This window comes from Patagioenas fasciata, chromosome 1 (assembly GCF_037038585.1).
Source record: "Patagioenas fasciata isolate bPatFas1 chromosome 1, bPatFas1.hap1, whole genome shotgun sequence".
Classification (NCBI taxonomy): domain Eukaryota; kingdom Metazoa; phylum Chordata; class Aves; order Columbiformes; family Columbidae; genus Patagioenas; species Patagioenas fasciata.
In genome coordinates, this window is record NC_092520.1 from 93,718,476 (window position 1) to 93,727,182 (window position 8,707).

Consider the following 8,707-nt stretch of genomic DNA (forward strand, 5'->3'; position numbering starts at 1 on the left):
AATGGTAAGGAAATGGGTGAGAGGTGACTGCTGTTTACTATTTGAATTGTGATACTTTATTATTTCTGTCTGTGCTATCTCCAACCGTCTTCTCCATATAGACTTTTTGGGCCATGATTATCTACTTATTGTGTGCTTTACCAAATTCTTCATTGGAGTCTTTAAGCGTTGCTGAAGTCTGTTATGAAAATTTGACATGGTAGAAAGCAAAGAAAAGATCATATTCAGAGTTGCACCATATTATTTCGATGTCAGAAAATCAAGCTTAAAGGAGACCCTTTTTTCACTTATCTGAAAAAAAAAAAAAAGCTCATTTTTATTCATAAAAGAGGCTGCTTCTTTAGCTGGAAATAATTTTTTCCCTCTCACTAGGAATATAAATAATTCGAGCAGAAGAGAACAGAGAAGCCACATTAATCATGTGTGTATGGATATATTTTATTTCAAAATTATTTTCTTAAATCTAAAAAACATTCATGACTGTCTTATTCAAGTACAGTAGTTTTCATAATATAGTGGACATATATAAGTATTTATTGCTTTCCCTAGAGACTTGGGTTTAAAAACATTTTTCTTTTTAATATCCAAAATTCATGTAAGGTTTAGGATTGACTTAGGTTGAAGCCATAATTCTTAAAATGCTTGTGCATATGCTTGACTTCAGGAATGTAAGTCTCTTTCAGTTCAATAGAACAACTTTGTCTAAGTTATATGCTTAAAGAAGATCAAAGCCTGAACCTAAATTTCCAAATACAAGTTACAAACATTAGTTATAATGATCTAAGCCATGGGAAAAAAAAAAAAAAAAAAAAAAAAAAGCTTTTTTAGAAAGCAACTCTAGTTTCAAACAAGTAAGACAGGATAAACTATAGGTGGATCTGTGCTAGTCCTGTGGTCCTGTGAGTTATCCCTACATGAAAATCAGTATTTGCAGAAGTGGAAGGCAAAGCAGGGCAATGGAAACTGGGAGAGATGGCAAAGAGTGGAAAAAAGCTGAGCTCAGTGAGGCTCAAAGTGTTTCCAACTCTTCCAAATGAGTTTTGTGCTGTAAAAGGAGGTGGAGAACGACTGCTACATATAGTGCTCCTGACTGCTAGCTCCTTTGCAAGCCCAACTTTGCCATGCTTGTAAAATCTTCAGCAATGATCCCATTGCACCCACTGAGAAGTGTTGGTAAAAAAACTATTTTGACTTGAGAAAATTGCAAGGGCCTGATAGCCATTATTTGAAGATGCACAGTGTCTTGACTGTCTTTACTCACTTTACCGTAGGTCCAAGCAAAGCAAGACGGCTGTAGAGCCTCTGTTTGGCTCTGCAGTAAGCAGGCAGGAGGTTTCCAGAGGCACAGAAGCGGATTAAGCAGACAGTTACTGCTAGATGCCCTTGGTAGAGAGGCATCCTTTCCTCTTTGTGTTGCTCAGATTTTTTTCCATCTTCTTTTTCCATATTGATGGCACAGTGAGGTTATCAGAGAGTTCATGTGGCTGCTAAAGAAGTTCAGGGCAGATTTAAAGGAGAGGGGTGCTGGAAACTTTGAAAAAAATTAATTTCCTGTTGAAATACGTTTTGTGTCTTGGTGAAATACCAGGACCTGAACATGCTTCTGGTTTTAATAAAAATGTTTAGGCCTTGAGTTTTATTTTTTGTCAGTTGAAGAAAGTTCAACCATCTCCACTACAAAGCATCTTCTCCGTGTGAGGGAGCAGATGGAAAGTTTGGTTTCCCAGATGGTGTCCAGGGATTTTGCAGTAATGGATGGTCATTTTAACTGCTCTCCCATGGAGATCTGAGCTGTACACAAAGCAGGGAAGGCAAGACTCCAGAAGCAGCTACTGAGCACCCTGCATGGTGATGGAAATCGTGATGCTCCAGACATACAGCAGGAAGGAAGAGTCACTGAATGCAACTGAGGGAGGCAGGTGAAGACTGGAGGAAGAGGAAAAGGGAGTATCTCTAAAATCAGGCAGCAGCAGGAAGAGTATCTGAAGGAGTAGAGACCAACAGACACTCTATGGGATGCCAGTGACATCCTGGAGTAGTGGCACTCACCCAAAAAAGTGTTTTCATACTACTGTAGCCTTTATCACTAACACCATCCGCATACATTTCAGTCTGTGGGGAGAGGGACCATTATGATAATATATCCTCAAAGCACAGCAGTAAATATTTTCTCCACAGCCTTTATAATGCACAGAGAGCCTTGGTATAGACGTGGATGATGTGCCAGTTTGCTGTTTTCTTGCAGAGTCTTCCTGGGATGGGTTTTTTGTCTCTTCCCTCACCACTGCTGCCCCAAAATTGCAATTATTTAGACACCCAAACGACTGAAACCTTGGGGTTTTTTTTACCTAAATATTTGCAATGCAGTGTGGGCAGTAAAAGATTCTGAATGCTACAGGTCATGCAGTCCTGTACTCAACAGTAGTACTTCTTAGTTCTTTATTAGAAATAACCAAATAAAACTTGATGAAAAATGTATTTAGTTTTTTAGTTCTTCTAGTTACTGAATGCCTATTAGCAATTATTTAACACTTACTTGTTCTAATTTACTCAAAAAATACTTTAGTGTTTCTTGCAGTCATGGGATTTTTGGAAGAAAAGCACTTCATATTCAAATATTCAAAATTCGAAGTCTGTAGAGCAGTTGAGATTCAGCAGTTATATTAATGTATACTCTCTTTCACACCAGTAAGCAAGTGCAGTTTTCAGTTCTGGGTAGGAAATGAATTTGAAGCCTCTTAAGGTTTTTATTTCCCAACAAAATACTCTTTTTTTTTTTTTTTTTTTTTAAATATTAAGTAGCAAATAAACTGAGATAGGCATGTGCTACTCCGTATTTAAAAATAAAACCACAGGCCATTTCCTTCTACACCTTTCAGAGCCATAGTTACAAATGTTACTGTAAGATTTGTTGGCTAAAAGCATGGACTTTCAACACATTTACAGGGAACAAGAGTGTGATAAGTGTGATCACATTGTTTCTGGATTGTCCTTGCCCTGACTGAAATGCATAACTTTGAAAATTCTATCTTAGCTATGCAAGTTATAGAACATCATCTACAGGGTGGAAGCTCAAATGTGCAAAGCAGATTTTCAGCTGGTGTGAACTGTCATGATGTCAGTGAAATAAATAACATTTTAACAGCCTACATTAGCTGAGTTCAAGCTCCTATTTTGAGGTATAAAATTTGGGAATGCCAAAGAGCAGAAGTCAGGAGGATGATGAAATCTGTTTACAGTAACTTGTTGCAAAATTCATCCAGGCTCAGAAATAAGTGCTTTCTATTTTTAAATTGTGGTAGTACCCAAAAACCCAAACAGACCAAAGTAACTGTTTCTACTCTGAATCTCTAATTTCTCAAAAGAGACAGCCTTTACCTCAAAGAGTCTGCAGTCTAAATATAAGACAAAGGATGGGACAAGATACACAGACATAGTAAGGCACAGTGATTTCCCCCTGCTTTTGCAGCAGGTCAACATCAATGCCAAAAGTGGAACCCAGTCTACAGACTGCTGGTGCACTAATGTGTCATGCTGTGGACTAAGGTTGTGTACTGCCAATGACAATTTCAAAGCTCCTTGGCATACAAATGAAAAAATGCTTAGGTAGTTGTATTTTGGATCATTCATGTAATTATTTGGGGACATGAGGGAACAGAGAATCAAAATTATTTGCCTGAAGGATGGGTTTGGTTTGCTTTATTACTGTAGTGTTTAGTAATTCTGAAAATGCAGGTTAATGCATTGTGAACATGTCCAGAACCTGAAGTGGCAGAACTGTATTTTAAATGCTGCAAAATGAGAAGGATGCATTTGGTGTTGAAATATGAATGGAGGAGAAAAATCTCTGGCTTCCAGCCCTCAAAGTAAGGTGAGATAATTTTACTAACTGGAGGGGTAGGTTCCCAGTAAATGATTCCTACAGGTGTTCTGCCAGGGGTTTCTTTCCCCGATGTGGAAGCAGTCTCACACCGTGCTTGCCAGAGCAATTAATATGACAATATGTATTTGTTATTTGGAGACATTTTGGTTTTCACTCCTCATTGGCAAGCCTAGAAAGAAATTCTTGAAAACACACACACACACCCCCCTAAATAAATTGTAACTGTCTGAATAATCTCTTGTGGAATTTCTATGTCGGAGAAGACCAGTGGTCCTCCTTGTTCATATTCATTCTGAGAGTGGTCAGGGGCCAACAGCATGAAGAAGTTTGAAAATATCCTAGCTCAAGCTGTTCATATAGTAACAGCTCCTTATTACTTAGACCTTGGCTTATGTCCTGAAATACAACGCTTTATATACCTTCCAAAATGTGCAAGTCCTCACTAATGTGCCTCTGAATGTTTTTATTATTCGTGTAAATCACAGATGACATGCTGAATGGGAAAAAAAGAAAAAAAAAAGAGCAAGTCTAAATGATAAACAAGTTTGGAACTGAAAAGAGCATGAATAAATGCAAAGCCTTCTGGCCCAAAGCAGGGTAGGAACTGTTCCGTGAGTCACCAATTTTTTCCTGAAACGATGAAGTGTATCATTATGAGAGGAAGAAGCTGAAATGAGAATACAGGAAATAAAGTGGTTTTTATGAAGTATAAAGAATGGCAGGTAACTATATTTCGACACTGTGTTTTATTATAGTAGAAATTATCCTATTACTGCAGTTCTTACAGAAGTTCATCACTGTAATACCACTACTGTATTTATTATTATGAGGACCAGATTAATCAACGTGTTAAACATCTGGTTTGATAATTTTCAAAAGTTTTTGAGTTTTTTAATCCTAGAAAAGGGAAAGTGCTGCTGTCCTGAAAATATCTAAGATTTACTAATGGTCAAAAATGTGATAAATGGTAAAGTTACTGCATTCATCAGTCAACCACCCCAAAACATTTGCAACTGATTATATATTTCAAAACTTGGCTGGGAGTCACGAGGTTCCTTGTAAGCAACGTGCTGTATAGTGCCAAATGTAGGAAAACTAGAAGGTACTTCTGAAGCATGTGTTGAGAAGGAAACTTTCTTCTTGATGGTGGTTTTGTTGTAATAATAATAATAGTTATAATAATAGGACAAAGGTATGGGAATAGGTTTTGACTGGTAATAAGTCGTTCAAGGAAGACTGTAAAATTACAAAATCTAAGACGATAATAAAAATATCTCATGTATGTACCATTTCCTATTCTATTGCCTACCAGTTGCTGTTAAACCATACGGAGGCTGTGTATTTTCCTGCTCTTGCTGGAATATTTGTCATGAAAATGAGGTGCCAGAACCCAAAGGCTTGTCTTAGGAGAGAGAATAGTCAGTCAGGGTATATTGCAAGACTCTCCTGAAATGGTGGTTTTTGAGTAAAACACACTTTTCTTCCTCCCCTCTTTGTTTTTTGTGACTCATGTCTGGTACGTCTTGGCTTATGGATAAGGTTTGCTACCCCACACATTGGACATCACTCATCCCTTTCCCAGCTCTATCACACCTTTTTTCTCCTTAATTTCTCTCACTAATCCTCCTTCAATTATGTCAAACTCCCGTCCAGACTTTGTACCATAAACACCTTTTTCTTCCTGATGGTTGGTTTTGCCCTGCTGCATTGCCACCAGCAATGGAAGGAGAAAGCTGACCCCCCTGGACTATAGCCATGTGTATGTCTCACTGCAGCATTTCTTGGACACTGGGATCTGCAATGTTGCTGGTTTCTGTCAGTTCTGCTTCAGTGGAGGAAAGCTTTAAATTGTTGATACTTTTCAGGTTGTGCCTTTCCTATCCTGTGCTGTTAGTAAATTATGTTGCTATTTCTAGTCCAAGAGGGTGGGACAAGGCTTGGGACATACTTCACAATTAGAGTTGTAATGAATATTTCAAATAATATGCACAATTTCATCTGTGCATTGGAAATATGTGGGATTTGCATGTGCAGTTGTCTCCAGGTAATTATGATTCAAATTTGCTATCCATGATGCACAATTTTTCATAAAATTCTCTAAATCAGATACACTCAAGGAAAGACTTTGTCAATTACTGTCTTCTTTGAGTTGGACTATATTGACCAGATGCCATTAGGCTAGTATTCTGACCCTGTGAGAATTTATTATCACTTGGTGTTTTTTGTTTTGTTCCTCTCTTCTCAGGTACTTCTACTACATTAAAGTGCTCTCCAATCCCCTACTTGTTATCTGTTACCTCTGGTTCCAATCAAATCCCCATTAAAGTCGATATAAATATTTTCAGTAATATCAGAGTGCTTGGAATTGAGCCCAAATCAAAAGAGAAGCAGACATTAGTGAGCTAAAAACTATGTCAGATATTGGCCCATGGAAGTCACAGTATCACTGCAAAAAAAACAACCTAGAAAAGACTGGGTTTGTAGCTTTTGGTTCCTTAGCTTTTTGTGTTGCAGCAGTCATGGCACTTGTTCTGGTTTGGGTTTTTTTAAGAGTGTGTTTTATACTCCCCTCCATATTGGGCAGCTGGTTTTACTTGAAACTTCACTGAATTGTGGTCATACCTTCATACCACTCTCATCTTATTTTCAGGAGCCTAGTGTAGGCAGCAAGCTGGAGATCTGGTGTGTAGACACTGTATGACTTCTCCTGCTGTACAGCCACAATCTGACCCCTACTTTTAAGCTAAATCACTGGCCTGGACTCAAGGGAGGGAAGCTACAGAGAAAATAAATCGTTGGCACTGCAGCCATACCCAGGAAGCTCAAGTCCAGGCAGAGCTAACTTGCTTATAACATGTGAACTTGTGTGCCACCTTTTGCATGGACAGTGCAGACTTGTTGCCTTACTGAGCTCTTTAGTCATTAAGAAGCAAAAAATTAATAGGTTCAAATGCAACACAAGGCCTTCATCTACATTGAAGTTCAAAAGTGTAGGCAAAAGTTTGGAAGGCAATGAAGAGGAAGCTGTTTCTAAGGAAACCTTTGCTCCTGCTTAGGCTGTAGTGATATATCACATATTTCTCCAGGTGCCTCCATGTTAACTTCTTCAGTGCTCATTGAAATTAGTCTAAATTATTAGTTAAAATTACGGGGACACCACAAGTCACATTTAAAGTGAGGAGAATGCATTGGGCAATGTCACTTAAAAACAATACCAAGAAAAAACATGTCCAGTTTCTAAGATGCACCCAAATGAATTTAGTTCCTGGATCATGACAACCAATAACTCATAACGGCTATCTTATATCCTGTCTCTGAGACAGCTTGGTTTAGCCAATACATAATACATGCTATTGCATGTGCTGAACAGCTTCCTAGCCTTGATTGTTATGTCTTTACGGCTGTTCAGCAGCAAAAAGGCAGATAAATGCAATTTAACCAACAAATCTATTGGCTAGAACAAAGAACAACAGAAACAGATACTTCCAGATTACTCATACGTATTCTGTGAGGTTTTTTTTCTTGCACTGCATGCTATAGGTACTGAATGTGAGGAACAGGATATGGAAAATACAGCTATCATTCTTACTAACATGATTACAAAAATCTTATTGTATTAGCAGCATTCCAGTTTTACTTACAGAGTGCTTAACTGAATTAGTAAGTTTTATTTTCATGTGAGATGCTATAATTATTTAACCCCGTAATTTACTATGAAATCCTTATTGCTTTGTCACAGGAGTTTTATGATCAGCTCTCTTAATGATAAGAGTTGCCTTTGCACCAAGGGACTCTTTTTTTTTTTTTTTTTTTTTAATTTAATCATGGTCTTAAGAGATTTGAAACTTCAGGGATTAATAAAGTATCCCCAAAATCATAAAGCAAATCACAGCATACCAAATCATTTTTCCTTTGAGACCGGTGCCAAACATTTTCTGTGGTGTTCCAGTGAAACTGGACACTTCCAGCCCAATGGCTAGTAAAGTCAGCAAAGGAAAGAAAAGAGAGTGACTATGTGACCAAACTTTTATTTTCAGTGCATAGCTGGAATTTCAGCCTCTCTGCTCAAGTCCTTGCCATTACAATTTATTAGATGTTTTATGTAGCAGATTTTATTGAATGATTTAGGTAGTCTTGACTTGATCCTTTCCAAATGTGTTCAACAGTATTCTGCTACATGCAAAAGTGTTTTTATATTCTCACTTTCATGTAACTAAATCTCTGAAATCTAGATAAAGTTACCCGCCTGCTGCATATACTGTTTTACTTTCAGAATTCATTTGGAAAGCCCTGTATGGCCTGGCCTCTGCAACCCTTTCCAGAAGATTTAAGATTATAAATTAGATTGTCCTACGTGCACCGGCATTTCGAGCCGGAAGGCATGTGTCTGGCAGCAGGAAGAAGAGGGGCACTGGAACCACCAAGCTGACAAAGAGCTATTAAGCTCCTGGGAGTGTGAAGGTTAGGATAAAAGGAAATGGAGAATATTAAAGATGCAGGAACTACATTTTCCAGAGCATATCTTGATTCCACGGTGTATTGATCTGCAGCCCTGGATTTCATCAAATGTAATACCTCATCTTCAGCGTGCTCACGGAAAAGGACGGGAGAGCAGGGGAGACAGGCTGGAGTGGTTGCTCTCTACTAAATCCAGGGGGTAGCCCTGCTTCTGTACTAAGCGTGTGTTACAAATCTTTTGATTTGCATTCAGTCACATCCCTATTGCAACAGAATTTCTAATCTTCCTTCTGAAGGAAGAGGAGAAGCTTTTTTTCTCCTAAATAATCTTTTAACAATAATTTCCCCAGAAAAACAGTTTTGATG